Here is an 18,395-nt window from a genome sequence, read left to right as displayed (position 1 = left end):
CTTGTAAGATGCACCACAGGTGTAATCCTATTGATCCCCCTCCTTCCCCCTCCCTCCCCCCTCCCTCCCCCCTCCCTCCCCTCCCTTTCCCCTTTCTCCCTATTCTTAGGTTGTAACTGGGTTGTAGCTTTCATGTGAAGGTCCTACATTAGTTTCAAAATAAGGGCGAGTACATTGTGTACTTTTTCTTCCATTCTTGAGACACTTTACTAAGAAGAATATGTTCCAGCTCCATCCATATAAACATGAAAGAGGTAAAGTCTCCATCTTTCTTTAAGGCTGCATAATATTCCATGCTGTACATATACCACAATTTATTAATCCATTCGTGGATCGATGGGCACTTGGGCTTTTTCCATGACTTAGCAATTATGAATAGGGCTGCAATAAATATTCTGATACAAATATCTTTGTTATGGTGTGATTTTTGGTCTTCTGGGTACATGCCCAATAGGGGGATTACAGGATTGAATGGCAGATCTATTTTTAGATCTCTAAATGTTCTCCATATCTCTTTCCAAAAGGAATGTATTAATTTGCATTCCCACCAGCAGTGCAAAAGTGTTCCCTTTTCTCCACATCCACGCCAACATCTCTGGTCTTGAGATTTTGTGATATAGGCTAGTCTCACCGGAGTTAGATGATATCTCAAAGTAGTTTTGATTTGCATTTCTCTGATGATTAAAGATGATGAGCATTTTTTCATATGTCTGAAGGCCATGCGCCTGTCTTCTTCAGAGAAGTTTCTCTTCAAGTCCCTTGCCCAGCCTGCGATGGGATCCCTTGTTCTTTTCTTGCTAATGCGTTTGAGTTCTCTGTGGATTCTGGTTATGAAACCTTTGTCGGAGACATAACCTGCAAATATCTTCTCCCATTCTGAGGGCTGTTTGCTTGCTTTACTTACTGTGTTCTTGGCTGTGCAGAAGCTTTTTAGTTTGATCAAGTCCCAATAGTGTATTTTTGAAGCAGCTTCAATTGCCCGGGGGGTCCTTCTCATAAAAAACTCACCCAACCCAATTTCTTCAAGGATTTTCCCTACACTCTCTTCTAGTATTTTTATAGTTTCATGTCTTAGGTTTAAATCTTTAATCCAGTGAGAGTCTATCTTGGTTAATGATGAGAGCTGTGGGTCCAGTTTCAGTCTTCTACAGGTTGCCAGCCAGTTCACCCAGCACCATTTGTTAAATAGGGAATCTTTTCCCCACTGAATGTTTTTAATTGGCTTGTCAAAGATTAAATAACGGTAAGTAGCTGGATTCATCTCTTGGTTCTCTATTCTGTTCCAAACATCTACTTCTCTGTTTTTGTGCCAATACCATGCTGTTTTGATCACTATTGATTTGTACTATAGTCTGAGGTCTGGTAGTGTAATTCCTCCTGCTTTGTTTTTATTTCTGAGTAATGTCTTGGCTATTCAAGGTTTTTTCTGATTCCATATAAAATGAATTATTGTTTTTTCAAGATCTTTAAAGTATGACAGTGGAGCTTTAATAGGGATTGCATTGAAATTATATATTGCTTAGCCGGGCATTGTGGCAGGCGCCTGTCGTCCCAGATACTCGGGAGGCTGAGGCAAGATAATCACTTAAGCCCAGGAGTTGGAGGTTGCTGTGAGCTGTGTGAGGCCATGGCACTATACTGAGGGCCATAAAGTGAGACCCTGTCTCTACAAAAAAAAAAAGAAAAAGAAATTATATATTGCTTTAGGTAGTATAGACATTTTAACAATATTGATTCTTCCCAGCCATGAGCATGGTATGTTTTTCCATTTGTTAATATTTTCAGCTATTTCTTTCCTTAGAGTTTCATAGTTCTCTTTATAGAGATCTGTCACGTCCTTTGTTAGATAAATTCCCAAATATTTCATCTTCTTTGGCACTACTGTGAATGGGATAGAGTCCTTAACTGTTTTTTCAACTTGACTGTTGTTGGTATATATAAAGGCTACCGATTTATGAGTGTTGATTTTGTAACCTGAGACGCTGCTGTATTCCTTGATCACTTCTAAAAGTTTTGAAGTAGAGTCCCTAGTGTTTTCCAGGTATACTATCATATCATCCGCAAAGAGCGAAAGTTTGATCTCTTCTGACCCTTTATGGATACCCTTGATCGCCTTTTCTTCCCTAATTGCGGTGGCTAAAACTTCCATTACAATGTTAAAAAGCAATGGAGACAATGGGCAGCCTTGTCTGGTTCCTGATCTGAGTGGAAATGATTCCAATTTAACTCCGTTCAATATGATATTGGCTGTGGGTTTGCTGTAGATGGCCTCTATCGGTTTAAGAAATTTACCTTCTATACCAATTTTTTAAGTGTTCTGATCATGAAGGGATGCTGGATATTATCAAAAGCGTTTTCTGCATTGATTGAGAGAATCATATGGTCTTTGTTTTTTAATTTGTCTATGTGCTGGATTACATTTATATATTTACGTATGCTGAACCAGCCTTGAGATTCTGGGATAAAACCGACATTCCGGGGAGGAGACAACATGGCTGATTGAAGCCAGCTTTCCACAGAGGCTCCTGTCCAGAAGGAGACTTAAAGGACAAAAATTCAGCAAGTAACCTGGTGGATTTGAGCTGCACTAAGAGAGAAGGTTGTAGAACGCACGTCAACCCCGCTGAGGTGAGCTGCGACCACAAGGATACAAACAAAAGGTACAAAATCCATCACCAAGTGGACGGGAGTCCCCTCCCCCATGAGAACGGCTCAGAATGCCCCATAAACAACCGGGCAGAGTTCAAAAGTCCTCCCACTACACTCTATGGGAGAGACCCTCTAAAAACTGGACCTATCTCCCCTACTAGGGTGCCATGGCATCCTCCTGCCAGGCGTAAAACTGTATAAACTGTATATAGTCTCTACCTGGAATTCTGAGCTCCCAGCGCTCCCCTTCGCTCACACTGGGGTCTGGAGGCCAGTCCCAGTCGGTAGGCGGAGAGGGGACTGCACTGGAGTGGCAGTTCCCTGAAGCACAGTGCAACAGCCGTCTTTTGGTGACAGTACGGCCAAGCATAAAACTGTATAAAGCTCTGTGTGTTCTCTGCCCACAACTCCAGGCTCCCAGCGCTCCCCTGCACTCCCCTCTGCTCTCGCTCCAAGGTCTGGAGGCCTGTCCCCCAGGGGTCCAGACTCTTGGGTGATTGCTTGAGGGGTGTAGACAGTGCTGGGCTGCAGCCTGTCTGTGCAGACTCTGGGGTACAGGAGCAGAGAGAGGACCGTTGGAGGGGAGCTATACCAGAGCAGCCGTTGCCTGAGCCATAAATCAGCAGCCCTCTTTTGCTAGCAATACGGCTCACTACCGAATATTCTGAAGCCACACCACCTGTCTCCCTGGGCAACCAGAGACTCTGAGTTTGCCTGAGGCAACTCCAACTTGCAAACCAGGGAAACTCCCAGGGCGGGGCTGACCCAGAGGTCCGCTTTACTAAACCTAAGACGCACCTGGCCCTCAGGGGATCGTCAGCCTATAGACAGTACAAGAGCAAAGACAAGCTGATTTGGAGCTCAATTCAGCTTCTCTTCTGCAAGGGAACCGCAGACTTGTTCTGTTCTGTTTTGTCAGTAACATTAATCAGGGGCGAGACTGGACCTGAGTGAAAACCCCTCAACCTTCATCAAGTGCCCGAGGTTTTGTTTTTTTTTTTTTTAATTAACAAAAGGATAAGGGAGAAATAGCTTAAAGATATTTACCTTCAAAATGGGTGTCTTTTCATTATTGGATTATTTTGCATTGATAATGCCATTTATTTTACTCTAATTGCTGGTGAAAGATAATCTTCATTCAGGATCCAGTGCGTTCATCATATACTACTAGATTATTTTGAAATAACTAGAGCTCCAGAGCATGTTTAAAACATTGTGAATAGGGCGGCGCCTGTGGCTCAGTGAGTGGGGCGCCGGCCCCATATGCCGAGGGTGGCGGGTTCAAACCCAGCCCCGGCCAAACTGCAACAAAAAAATAGCCGGGCGTTGTGGCGGGCGCCTGTAGTCCCAGCTGCTCGGGAGGCTGAGGCAAGAGATTCACGTAAGCCCAAGAGTGAGAGGTTGCTGTGAGCCGTGTGACGCCACGGCACTCTACCCGAGGGCGGTACAGTGAGACTCTGTCTCTACAAAAAAAAAAAAAATTGTGAATATAGTTTTATTGCTTTAGTTTATCTAGCCTGCTTAGTACATTCTTTTCATTATAGAAATGTTTTGTACAATAATTTTTTTTAATTTTTAATTAAAATCATAACTGTATACATTTATGGGGAACAATGTGTGATGATTTGATATGCAATGTAGAAGGCTTAAATCAGACTGATTAACCAAGGAGAAGGGAGGGGAGGGCAGGGAGTAGGATGGGCGGAGGGAGAGTGATTGGTGGGATTACACCTGCGGTGCATCTTACAAGGGTACATGTGAAACTTACTTAAATGTAGAATATAAATGTCTGAACACAATAACTAATGCCAGGAAGGCTATGTTAACCAGTGTGATGAAAATATGTCAAATAGTATATAAAACCAGTATATGGTGCCCCATGATTGCATTAATGTACACAGCTATGGTTTAATTAAAAAAAAGAAAGAAAAAAAGAAAGAAAACCCCTTTGACCCCCCCCAAAAAAAATCACCATTACTTCACTCACTTATTTTTTGTGTTAAGAAGTTTTAAATTTTGTACAGTAAATTTTTATTAGAAATTATACTTCTGAAATTTTGTAGTTATAAAATTTTATATGCATGTTAAATTCTAATGAAGTCAATTTTTCTATGATTATAAGGGATGATCCATTATTACAGAATTTTGAAAGATTAAAAAGAAACCCGTATTTGTAAGCTTGCCAGCAAAATCTAAAATTATAGTTTTTTAGTCATTTATCAAATTTTACATATGCTGGTATACATTTTGATGTGCAAAAAAAGATCATGTAAGTGTGTTATATTTATTTAATTATACTCCTGTTGTAGATTATTTTACTTTTTTCACTATGATTACTCAGCAACAAGCATATTTCTTCTTATAAACTCACTCCCCATACCCACCATATTTTTAACTATTTACTTGGAAATGATTCTTTGAGGTAAATTTTGATGGGTGTTGCTATATGGGAAGATATAATTGCAACATTGAAGAAGAGGCTGTCAGTTATTATTACCTATTAATCATGATCCTATGTATTGATACAGCTGTGAGGACATTTGATTTATTATATTTTTTCTATTTATCCATTTATCTTGCCTATCTCATTGTTCTTATCAAGCACAATATCTGAAATGTAGCAGATTCTCAATTTCTTTAATAGTGTCACAGAAGTCAACCAATCTTTACAGTTTTTGTCTGATAAGTGAAAAATGGCTATTTGTGATTATAGAACAAATTGGCTATTGTTAAATATCCCTTAAACTTAATAATTGTTCATTTGAATAAAATTCATGAGTCAATTTAATTTTTAAAAGTACTTTAAAGTCTATGTATCTGGGGTCATAGTAAGTAGGTAGAGACGAAACTGTTCCTACCATAGGCAATTTCCATTACATTTCTTCAAATAAATTGTCACATTCCATTTTTATTAAAATAAATAGCTTTATATGTAGTGTTGCTTATGAGTTGAATTCTATTCCCTTAAAAGAAATATTGAAGTTCCAATTTTTGGTACTTCATGATGTGAACTTATTTGGAAATAGAGTCATTACACATAGATAACTCCTTCAGAGTGGGTTAGACTAAAGTGATGTGCTTACAAGAGGTGAGATCAAGGTAAGCATGCAGGTTCTGGGCACCATGTCACAACAAGGGCAGAGACTGAAACGCTGCAGTTAACAGTCAGGCGATGCCTACCGTACCTTGCAAAACCCAGAAGCTAGAAAGGGAAAACATTGGAGATTTCAAAGGGAGCATGGTGCTATTGACGCCTCTATTGTAGACGTCTAGCCTCCAAAACTGTGAAACAATAAATTTCTGTTGTTTTAAGACACCAGTCTGCAATAATTTGTTATGGTACCCCTAGGAAAATAAATTAACAAAGACTACAAAATCTTGCAGATTGTAAGTACTGGCAAGATGTTATAGGGAATATTGATGTGTAGCAGATGAATAATGTGAGAAGCTAAAAACGTGCTTTATTCTCCTTCCCGACTCTCTCTCCACATCCCTTTAAGGATTAATGAACAATAATTCAAATTCTTACCTGTCATGTTACAAAGCACCTAGCACAGATATGAAAGTAATGTGAGCCAAAGGACTCACCAGCAACAGTAAGATTCTTTACTTTGATTTTATATTTTTGAAATGATTTTTTTTTAATTCAAGTTATCATCGGATAACAATTTAAACATCTTGCATTTACATTTAGATGGCCTGGTTGATGTTAGGCACGATGATTGGCCTTGGAAGCATTTACTCCCGCGGGAGCGTGTATAACAACAAGCTGACACAGATCATTTAGCCTGGTGACGGTATTTGTAAAAGCAGCATCTTATGTGTGATGCTTTTTGCCATGCATACGTCTGATGCAGTTGAGGAGCGCGTGAACATGACTCATGAGCTGGCCAAGTCGCTTGTGTTTACAGAGTAGTGAAGCGTGACAATCCACGTGCTATCTTAGCCTTTTTCTGTTATCTTTAATGACAGCATCACGCAGCTTGTCTAGGTTCAACCGTTCCCCTGAAGAAGGGCTGAGTGGTCATGGATGCCTTTCCAAGTTTCCACCAACCAATTCTTTGGTAACTTGAGTTTACTTTTATTAATCTAAAGGTTTCTCCATTTGTTTAATTCTCCCAAACTGTGTCCAACTTTCTGAATTCAGCAAAATTGATGGAATGCTGTCCTGTACATAGTACAACACACTTTGTAAGATATCCTTAAAAGCTTCTTCACCACTTAAGGAAAATCAATACTGCTTGATGTGGTTTTGTGGTTTTCAGTCTTTTAAACAATAAATTTAACTTGATCCATTGCTATCAGTAGTTTAGAGTTGTGGTTCAGCCATCTAACTTGGTCCATCACCTGTCATAAATTCACCCACATCGACAAGGTGAATGTGTTTTAAATTCATATAGTTCTTTTACAAATAAATAATAGATATCCAAAACAATGTTCCATTTTATGTAGCCATGATATTACAAGGTGGAAAGCTAGTGTATTTATTAATAAAGCCTGCATTATAAGAGTTTTCCGAAGACACATGAAGGGGTTTGGGATCACCAGATAAGGAGGTCTTGGTGCCAGAAATGCAGAGGCTTGCCACAAAGTCTATGTCCAGAGACTGAGGAACTCTGGGGGGAGCCTTCCCAAGCTAGTTAAACTTGGGTTGTATTTATTACCATAAGTAGGAAAAAATAGTTATAAGGTACTTATCAGACATCAGCATTAAAAAGGGGGAACATGGAAAATGTAGAAAAGAATGTCTCCAATTTGTTTTTGCAAAATCTCAGACCTTAAGCAAGACCATGCCTCTATCCTCAAGAGAACTTGGAATCTAGAGCGTCTTTACCATAACCGATAGGCCTGCTATTGCCACACCTCGCATGTACATTCTCCCTTGGAGGCCAGTGTTCTGATCTGCATGCACACAACTCACATGCCATTCTCATGCTTCTCCAGGTCTCTCAAGCAGGAAGCGAGTCTCATGCTAAAAGTCAGGGCTCAGTTTCCCCTACAGAAACATAACCAATAGGATGTGTATATATGGAGATAAAGATTTACTTGTAAAGAATTTGTTCACCCTGTAGCCCAAGTTCCAATCCCGATTGAAGAGCAGTCAGGTGCAGAACCCGTGAGAGCCTATGCTGCAGAGGCAGCCCAGATGCAGTCTGTGGAGGCTTCTCCTTTACTCTGGGATGCTCATTCTCTTTCTTCTACTCCGACTTTCAACTGACTGGATGAAGCCCGCCCACATGATGGAGGACACTCTTCTTTATTCAAAGTCCACTGATTTAGATATTAGTCCTTTACAAAAGCAACCTCACCTAAACACCCCTAATAAAGTGTTGCCAAATATCTGAGGACTCTGTGGTTCAGCCAACTTTACACAGAAAGTTAACCATGGCTGAGACCATCTATGGGGAATCAAAATTAACACACATAGTTAATTGTGGCTTGGGCCTGGTCACTAGTGAAATGTTTACAATGTAGACTCTCATGAAAGGGAAATCACCTTGCGTCTCTGATGCTCCAGACATTTGTAGACATACACTCTGTGACTCAGGCTAGGAAAGTCAACTGGCAAGAAACCAACAGGCTGTCTGATTATGCAAAAAATAAAACATTTATTCAAAGTGATAAAAAATTAAAGACCATTGCTATAATTCACAAATAACCCCTTAATATTTTGTATGAGAAAGAATAAGGCTTCTGAGTAGAATGAGCTGGATATACTCCTTCGTTGAGTGAAAGGTTTATTTTTAGGAAACTATGGCACAAAAATACAGTCTCATCTAATGTTCTCAACGCTGTAAAAGATTGAAGTAAAGAACTGATATCTCAGTAGCATTGCTGGGGATAAAGACATTGAAATCCACTAAAATAATTTCTCACACAGGGATTTCTGAAAGGTGGACTGGCGGAGCCCAGAGACGACACCTGCAGTGGAGATGTTTGGGTGAGGTTTATTGAAAAGGACTTCCACTGGCTGCCTGGGCAGGGCAAAGATGGCATCTGTCCCTGGGGGCAGTCAGAGACCTCTTTTATATGGGGCACAAGGGGTGGGAAAATTCCACAGCTTGCTCTGATGGCTTTGGTGGGTTAGGGTCCTTTAGTGCGAACTTTGAGGTGAGGCTAGGTAGGTCTTTATGTTCTATGTCTTAGGAGAAGAGGAGGAGGAAGAGAGGGAGGGGTTTGTGTGGGCCACATTAGGCCAGCAACATATTCTTTAAAAGGAAAAATTCTGTCTAGACTTCTCATGATTAAGAAACTATAAGTTTACTGAAAACATCACTGCTTTGGGCTCTTTTTAGCTGAGACTTACATGAAGGCAATAACAATATTCTTTCCAAGTTGATCACTAAGTCTCCGTGAGAGCCCAGGGTCCAGTTCTCAGTGCGGAATGGATAGATAGGCAGAGGTAGGCAGAATGGCAGTGGAACTTGCCTGGAGAACATTTGTTCATCAACTACAGGATGCAGCAGGATTGAACTCATTAATGATTGCATCTTACCTTTGGGTATGTTACTCAAACACTCAAATCTAAAGCATGGACACATATAATAAAGTACTAAAATTTTAATTATGTATTAATATAATGGAATACTTTATAACTACTAACATGCAACAAAATATATGTACATATTTATATATGACATGAAACCATCTCCAAGACATATTGGTTACCTGAGTAAAAATGGAGAAGTGAATATCAATCTGATCCCACCTATATTCAAAAAGTCAAAGACTACTAAAGTCTGGGGAAATTCAAGTTATACATTAAAGCTAGTTTATGTACTTTGACTCTCAGTTTTTAGCTAACTATATTATATTTGGAGCTTGGAAGAAAAGTAGTATATGGACAAACCTAAAAATTATAAAGACAGAAATGATAATAATTTAAAATGTATGCTTTGGCTTGAGGAATTACAATTATAAAATCCTAAAGAAGACATGATTCAAAATCATTTTGATACAAATTTTATGAGATATAATCTTGCAGAAACAAATATATAAACAATTAGTGCTACATGATTTAGGTTTTGAAAGGCAGATTTCAAAATATTTAGCACATCAAGATACCATTAATTAATTAATTAATCTGCTGGACAGTTTTATTTTATCAAAATAAGAAGTAAATACACTTTACTTAAACAGTTCATGAACACTTGATAGATTTATGAATAAACAGATATAAAAGTTTAATTTCTAAAACTTTTGTAGGTATTTCTAAATTTAAAACATCTACTTTTAATAGGTTGAACTTTCATTTAGAAATTTAATATGAATTATGTTAAAATTTTTAGACATAGAGAACATTAAATAGCACTTACTATTTACTCAAGTTTACACAGTCATTTCTATCAATTCCCAGATATGCACAATATGCCCTTAATCTTCATTATTGAACTCATGGAATAGAACATAGAATCTGTATTTTTAAGCTTTTGTGTTTCTTATGATGTGTATAACTGAGTATCTTGCCTAGCTGCTTTAACTGCCAATCAACTAATCTTTAAAAATAAGAAAAATATCTTTCGTGTGTATCTCTGGATTTTGTACTTTAAATAATGAAAGTGAAAGGGTTTGAGATAATTGTGAAGAGTTACAGCAATAAAAACCTTTCTTCTTAGTAAGAACTGAAAATTAAAAAAGTTTGTGGACTCTAATATGCATTATATACTATAATGCGTTATATGCATTATGAACTACACATATACACACACAGAGAAAGAGAGAGAGAGAGAGAGAGAGAGAGAGAGACAGAGAAACATTTCTTAACTGCCGTTCTGTGCCAAGCTTTAGATCTATCAACTCATTTAATCCTCCCAAGAATCTCATTTTGTAAATATAATTATTCTTTCAGATTATAGATTAGAAAACTAACCTGAAACAGGATGCAGAATAAACAAATGCCTAGTCTATTACTTTGAAGAAACAGTGACACCAAGATTCAATTACACTTATTTCACAAAAGTCAGTGAAGGAGGACTTCTCAGTAGCACCCTTTTAAATATATAACTTGGAAATACTCTAAAGACATTTTGGGAGTTTATTTCTTTAACCAATTCTTAAATTATATGAGAACTACTGTTGTTTAAGAAGATGTAATTTTTAAATATGTTTACTGAAAACCCACTAGGAAGACACGATGGAAGATATGAGATAAATGGTTTATAATTTCCACTTACAAAAGTTCCTGCTTTACAACTTCTAATCATTACTTTCACTAAAGGCAGTTGTTACCATCTCAAAATCCTTAGAGTAAGCTTTATACTTGCTTATATTATTATTTTGTTATTGTTTTGGAGGTTTTATTAGAAAAGTACTTATCTAATCTTTTTAAGCAATATTCTTAATTTAATTTTACCATGTATTTGTTATATAGTATCTTACTTATCAGAAAGTCCCAGGTAAAAATAATTATGATTCTCTTTTAATTATTTAAAACACTTTCTCTATAACATAATACATGGGAGCATTAATAAATATGTTATTTTGAAAAAGTAATACTACTTGAGTCATAAACATAAATATAAGAAAAATTAACACAAATATGAGGATATCTTTTTGTCTTCACTCTTTTAAGTTAGGTACAAGAATGAATATCAACTTGTATTTCTTCATGTGCCCCAGTTTTGATGCATTAAAAAAAGAAACTGAAGAAAAAATGGAAAGGACATAAGCAATGGTTGTTTCATTTATAAGGTTGATTGAGATCCCTCAGGATATTGATCAATATTAGGCAATCTGTATTTTAATCCAGGACTACAAAGCATCATCAAATCCAGAATATTTTGTCCCTATGTATATTTGTTTTCTTTATACAAATATGGTTTTCTGTTTAATAAATTATTTTCAGATTTGTGTATTCACTTAATCTGATCATCTATATAGCTATTGTAGAAATTTCAAGGTGTCACTTTGCTTGTTGTTATGAGAAATAACATAACAGTGTTACTGAGCAAGGGAAGGAGGACACAGCACATAACACTGTGCTCAGTGTCTGCCTCGCTGTACTGGTGCGTTACTGTAGTTACTGTGTTACAGCACTTTATTCTCTGTACTCTCCAATTTTTCTTAACTTACCATTTTCTTAATTCCCTTTTTGACACACCTCTCTTTCTACCTTCATATTAATGTATATCCTATGAGTCTATTTGGTTTGACTACTGCTTCACATAGTCTATATAATATTGATAATCCCTACAAGTACAGATTTAAAGAATCTAATATTTATTTTATTGCTTAAATATAAATCAAAGTTATCTTCTCCTTATAAGTATACTATTTTAAATCTTAATCTTTATCCATAAATGCCACTGTTTGGTTTATGCTAATCAGAGAAGGACAGATCAATGTATTCAAATAAATCTTACAACATGGTGACATACTTTGAGAAAAACTCTTCATTAACAAGACCACAATAATTAAACAATATGTTTTCAACTTAGATATTTAATATTACCATATTGAAGAAATTTTATTCATTTTATTGTTAGGCCTTATACAGTAATACAGAATCGCATTGATGAATGTATTCTCACATTTTGGTAAACATGTATATTTTTACTGATCCATAAATTTAAGAATGAAAATAAAGCAGAAGAATATAGATCGAAAATAACTACAAAACAGTAGGAAAGTTTGTTAGTAATCAGCTCACTTATCCTCTATACAAATGTCCATAACTACTGTGATGGCAATAGTCAAGAATGACTTGTCTGTGGAAGAATGACAGTGTTTTCCATTCATCCCCTAAACTTGGAAAGCAAATTAAGTCAAATATTCACAGGTGCCAACTTCAAAGCAAATTTTCCATGGTAACTGTACCTCAAAAGCCCATGCTTGCAGATTTTTGCCAATTAGCAACTCCAAAGGGTGCTATTAGTTCCCTCAAAAACATAAGGGACGTGGTTTTCATCTGTGGTTGCTATTCCTTTTTTTTTCTTTTTTTATTTATTTATTTTTTTATTAAATCATAACTGTATACATTGATATGATCATGGGGCATCACACACTCGCTTCATAAACCATTTGACACATTTTTTCCTTTTTTTATAGCATGCTGTGACAAAAGATGGAATACACAGCAGAATAGCATTTAGTTCTTGTTCATAATCGAATAAGTTCATATAAAGAACAACACATATTATGTAGGAGTATTTTTCTGTAAAGAATAATTGCCCCTGTTAAATCATTAGCCCCAACGCAGAAGATTCTGCTCTACCAACATCCAAAACCTAAATCACAGTTAGCTTCTAGTTTATGCACTTACAGCGTCTATCATCTAGGCTGTGAGCTAAGAATAACTGACACATTCATAAAGGAATTCTTTACTACAATGACCATGGCAACTTGGGATAGTATAAAAATTATTCTTCACAATTAAACATTGAATGTATATTTAGATTGCAATTACATGAATATTCAATTTACATTTTTAAATTTCTTTTACTTTCTGAGAAATCTCTGAGACACTCTCTCCTACCAATGTTGTCCTATATTGTTTAGAAAGCCAGCTGGAATTATAAAAGTATTATTATCTTAATGTCTTAGCTGAAGATTTTATGAAGCTACATCAAACAATAAAAATCAATTTGTTCTTCTATGATTAGAAAAAAAATAGTCCAATCCAGTCAAATTAGAAAAAAGTGACACTGATACAGGGATAGCAATTGTTCATTTCTGAATATACTTTGAGTGGTTTGGACAAGTTTAGCTCAACAGCGACTAAGTATAGAGAATATTATTGTTATTAGAATGATGGCTCATATGATGCAGTTCTAAAACTGAGGAGTAAATAATTCTCATGCAATACTACCTACTGTAGTGATTTCTCCAAAATCACTCCAGGAGAAAAAAAATCCCCAAATAAGACTGTTTAAAATCTCTTTCAAAAAGTGGACCACTAATCCTTAATAAAAAGTATTTCTCTGCTTCAAAAAATAACAATTCTGCTAAACTGCTTCAAAAAATAACATTAACACTAATTATGAGGGAGCTCTCAACATGAGATTGCAACCCAATAAAATGTCACACATAAAAAACTTGGGTAAGCCTGTGAGTTTTCAAGTTCCACTTTAATTAATAAAAAAGAAGAATTTTAATCACATACAAGATCAATGAAATTCAGGAGTGGCTTTAAAAAAAATGTTGCCACTTTTAAAATTTAGAATTAATTCTGTTACCAGGATAGCATTTATATTGCTCCAGTCAGGGTTATCCATGTGCCCATCACCAAAATAGTGTTCACTGTACCCAAACAGCTAGGTTTTTACCACTCCTCTCCTTAATTTCCGATCATGTTTACATCTCTTTGTGTCCATAATGTCCATCAATTAGTTCTCAACTATGACAGAGTTCATGTGATGTTTATTATCTTAGCATTTTGTACTATAATGGATGCATATAAATATGGAGTACTGATCATTTCTATTTTCTAAGTATTATATACTTCCAAGTATGTAATCATATAAATTGCTCTTAAAATTTTTCTTAGATTACTGCTCCATTACATGTGTAACAGAGGTCTGTCAAGAAAAAATAAAAGATACCAAAAGATAAGAGAAAAATCTGTAAAAAATAAAATTTCTTATTTTTTTTATTAAATCATAACTGTATACATTGATATGATCATGGGGCATCATACACTCACTTCATAGACCATTTGACACATTTTTATCACAGTGGTTAACATAGCCTTTCCGGCATTATCTGTTACTGTGCCAAAACCTTTACATTCTACATTTACCAAGTTTCGCAAATACCCCTGTAAGATGCACCACAGGTGTGATCCCACCGATCCCCCTCCCTGTACTCACCCCCCCTTTCCCACTTCCCCCTATTGTTAAGTTGTAACTGGGTTATAGCTTTCATGTGAGAGCCCCAAATTAGTTTCATAGTAGGGCTGAGTACATTGGGTACTTTTTCTTCCATTCTTGAGATACTTTACTAAGAAGAATATGTTGTTGGCGTGGATGCGGAGAAAAGGAAACACTTCTGCACTGCTGGTGGGAATGCAAATTAATACATTCCTTTTGGAAAGATATATGGAGAACACTCAGAGATCTTAAAATAGATCTGCCATTCAATCCTGTAATTCCTCTGCTGGGCATATACCCAGAAGACCAAAAATCACAACATAACAAAGATATTTGTACCAGAATGTTTATTGCAGCCCAATTCATAATAGCTAAGTCATGGAAAAAGCCCAAGTGCCCATCGATCAACGAATGGATTAATAAATTGTGGTATATGTATACCATGGAATACTATGCAGCCTTAAAGAAAGATGGAGACTTTACCTCTTTCATGTTTACATGGATGGAGCTGGAACATATTCTTCTTAGTAAAAAATAAAATTTCTAAGAAATATTACATGTCAAAAGTAAAACTGAATAATGGTTGTTGAAGCTGTAAAATACAAAATATGCTATTTTGTTTTTTTAAAAATAGTTTATTTAATTAATTTTGATCATTTAAAATTTTTCTTTGCTTTATCTAACAATTTTCAAGGGAAAGAACATAGTTTTTATTATATTGACAAGTAAAAAGTGTATATGTTTGAGGCAAAAAAATGATACTGAAATATATACACACACACACACATACACATATTGCGGAATGGTTAAATCAATATATCTAACACACATACTACCACATACACCTATTTTTTGACAGCATTTAAAATCTAGTCTATTAGCCATTATACATTATATTGTTCTTAACTGTAGCTCCCGTTATGTACACTAGATCTCTTCAACTTGTTCCTCTGATATAACTAAAATTTTATGTCCTTTGACCAACGTCTCATCAATCTTGAAAGAGCATGGTTTTAAGAAGAGTGCCTCCCTACAAAGATGATAAAATTTTGTATGGATTACAAAATGTATAGCAACGTACCCCTAGGAGATCCATGTCTACTTGACTTTAAAAAGAAAAAGAAATATATTTTTATAGCCGGGCGTTGTGGCGGGCGCCTGTAGTCCCAGCTACTCGGGAGGCTGAGGCGTGAGAATCGCTTAAGCCCAGGAGTTGGAGGTTGCTGTGAGCTGTGTGAGGCCACGGCACTCTACCGAGGGCCATAAAGTGAGACACTGTCTCTACAAAAAAAAAAAAAAAGAAAAGAAGAAATATATTTTCAGTGATGGGCCTTATTCGTGCCAAATATTTGGATTGTTTGGTACATTGATCTCCACCAATCATAAAAATATTCAGATCAAATCTCATATCTTATTAGATTTACTTCTGTTATGTTATTTCTAGTGGCATTTCCTGCTAAAAAGAGATTTTTTTACAAAAAGGAAACAGTAAATTTTGGAAGAAATACGTTTTGTCCGGTTAAAATAAAGGGAATAAAAATTTAAAAACCTCATTTGAAAACTTATTGGAAATATTAGCTAACCAAAAACATTATTTTATTTTCAAAAAGTCCTGGTTTTTTAATGAAAGTTTCCTTTACTCTTATGTCATTTAACTTAGCCTTTCAAATACGGTAAATTTATTTGTCTTCGTCTTCCTCAGTCTCCAGTCACCATACAATGAATATTTAGAACTCACTTATTTATTTAATTTCCCCCATATGTCCTTCCTACTTTAAAATGTTTAAAAATATTTTATTTTGCAAATATAATCTTAAGAACCTCTGGCTGAAAAATAATGTAGAAAACCTCCAAGGGGAAAACCCCACCGACACTTCTGCGGCTGTTTTATTTTCCCTTTTCTGGTTATGACTAAATGTTTTCCTTGATACTGTGTAGTAGTAATAATTTTTTTTTCCTTGTTATTAATGACAATGGTGATAAAATTGAATTTGATGATAATTGGCCATTTTATTTACTTTACAGACAATTGTGTATACCCGGAGTCTGCTAAAGACTACGCCAGATGCTTGAGACACGGCTCGGGACTTGACAGATGTGATCATGCTCCTTGTGGAATTATCAAGGCAAAGAACAAGATTTAAACACGTAATTGCAAGTATTAAAAAGGAAGTGCAGAACATCGTAAGAGCATTTAGAGATAGAAGTTAAACAAACCTGCTGGGTCAGGGAAGGTCTCTCTTAGGCAAAGATGTTTCAGTTAAACCTAGAAGGAAAAAGAGAATTTAGCATAAAGTACAAGGAAAGGGAATATTGGCAGAAAGAAAAGCAGTTGACCTTTAGGTGGCCGAGAAGAGATCTTGTTGCCAGTCGATTCCTCAAAACAAGGATAGATGTACGGTTATTTCCGGGGCACTGAGTAATGAAGGAATTAATGGGGTAAGAGTAGAAGTAGATTGCCAATCACATGGGAACTTACAAGTCAGGAAAAGTTTTCAGAATTAATCCTAAGCCTAATGGTAATAAAAGAAATAATAGGAAAAATCACTTCAGTGTCCATTTTACTACCGTGTCCAGAATGACCAGGTAAGTGTGAGTGGAAGGCACCAATTCAAACAGACAATCCATTTAGGTGAATATTAGCATCAATTAGGTGGTGGTGTCTCAGTAAGGGACCACCATACATTTGACTAAATACGTGACATTATGGAAGGAGATAAAGTGATAAATGTGAGAGAGGTTTATGTGATGGTTAATTTTAAGTGTCAAATTGACTGGGAGATATTTCTGAGTTTTTTTGGAGGTGTTTCCATAAAAAACAAACAAATAAACAAACAAAAAACCTAGCCTTTGCGTCAGTAGACTGAAGACCTATCATTTCCATTATGAGAAGGTATCATCCACTCCATGAGCCAGGATAGAGCAAAAAGGCAGAAGAAACAATCTGTTCTCTCCAATCTTACGATGAAATATATACCTTCTCATGCCTTTTGACATTGAAGCTCCTGTTTCTTGGACCTCCAGACTGTGGGACATAAACCAGTGGGGCCCCTCTACTAGTCCCTGAGCCTTCAAACTCAGATGGAATAAAGCCAGCTGATTCCCTGGTTCTCCAGCTCACAAAGAGCTGATGGTGGGACTTCTCAGCCCCCATGATCTTGGCAACCAATTCTCATAATAAATATACATATACAAACATACATGTATATGTCTGTATAAATAAATATATACATGTGTACATACGTATATGCATTTATTAATCTGATTGATTTGGTTTCTCTGGAGAATTTTAAAACAGTCTGTGAATTAGATACAATAGAATTGAATATTAATTAAATTAGGAGGTAAAAATGAGAGGACAAGCCAATTGTATGATCCTAGTTACCTATCAATTAAAAGTAGGTGGTTCTGCTATTTACTATGATAAACATTTGCAGAGATCAGGGAATGAAGGAAAAAAAGAAATTTTTGTTTGCACCCACTGAATTTAAGTTTCTTATGAGTCATCCCAATGGAAATATAAATCACAATCAAAACATAAATTTGGAATTTTTGTGTGACTTATGAGCTGGGTGTGAGTTGAGCTGGAAGTACATTTTGCTAATAAAGCGAATGGAAGATATTATTTTGTGAAGAAAGTTTCTTTTTTGTTGTTATTGTTGCAGTTTGGCCTGGGCCCAGTTTGAACCTGCTACACTTGGTATATGGGGCCGGCGCCCTACTCACTGAGAGTGAAGAAAGTTTCTACAGAAGATGCATAAAATCGTGTTAATAAGCCAACAAAACTGTTCTTACTGAAACTAGTCCCTCTGATTAAGTAACAGAGAATATGTTGTAGATCATTTCTCAGTCAAGTTAGCAAAAGCCATAATGAAATACGATGAGGCATAAATAATGAAAATGGAATAAAGATATTGCCAATAACTGTAAGGGAACTTG

The 18,395-nt window shown here is 36.2% G+C and overlaps 1 long non-coding RNA gene across 1 annotated transcript in view; it reads left to right on the top strand.

Annotated features, from left to right (window-relative positions):
• LOC128578997 (uncharacterized) overlaps positions 1 to 17,549 on the top strand; it is a 35,770-nt gene extending 18,221 nt beyond the window's left edge. Inside the window, exons 2-3 of the long non-coding RNA XR_008378021.1 lie at positions 2,447 to 2,660; positions 16,482 to 17,549. This is a non-coding gene — a long non-coding RNA (uncharacterized LOC128578997). The remainder of the gene's footprint in view (positions 1 to 2,446; positions 2,661 to 16,481) is intronic.
• The last annotated feature ends 846 nt before the right edge of the window (positions 17,550 to 18,395 follow it).

The sequence above is a fragment of the Nycticebus coucang genome, chromosome Y (genome assembly GCF_027406575.1).
Source record: "Nycticebus coucang isolate mNycCou1 chromosome Y, mNycCou1.pri, whole genome shotgun sequence".
NCBI classification, from domain to species: Eukaryota; Metazoa; Chordata; class Mammalia; order Primates; family Lorisidae; genus Nycticebus; species Nycticebus coucang.
Note: the sequence above shows the minus strand (reverse complement) of the source record. Positions and strands in the feature narration are given on the sequence as shown.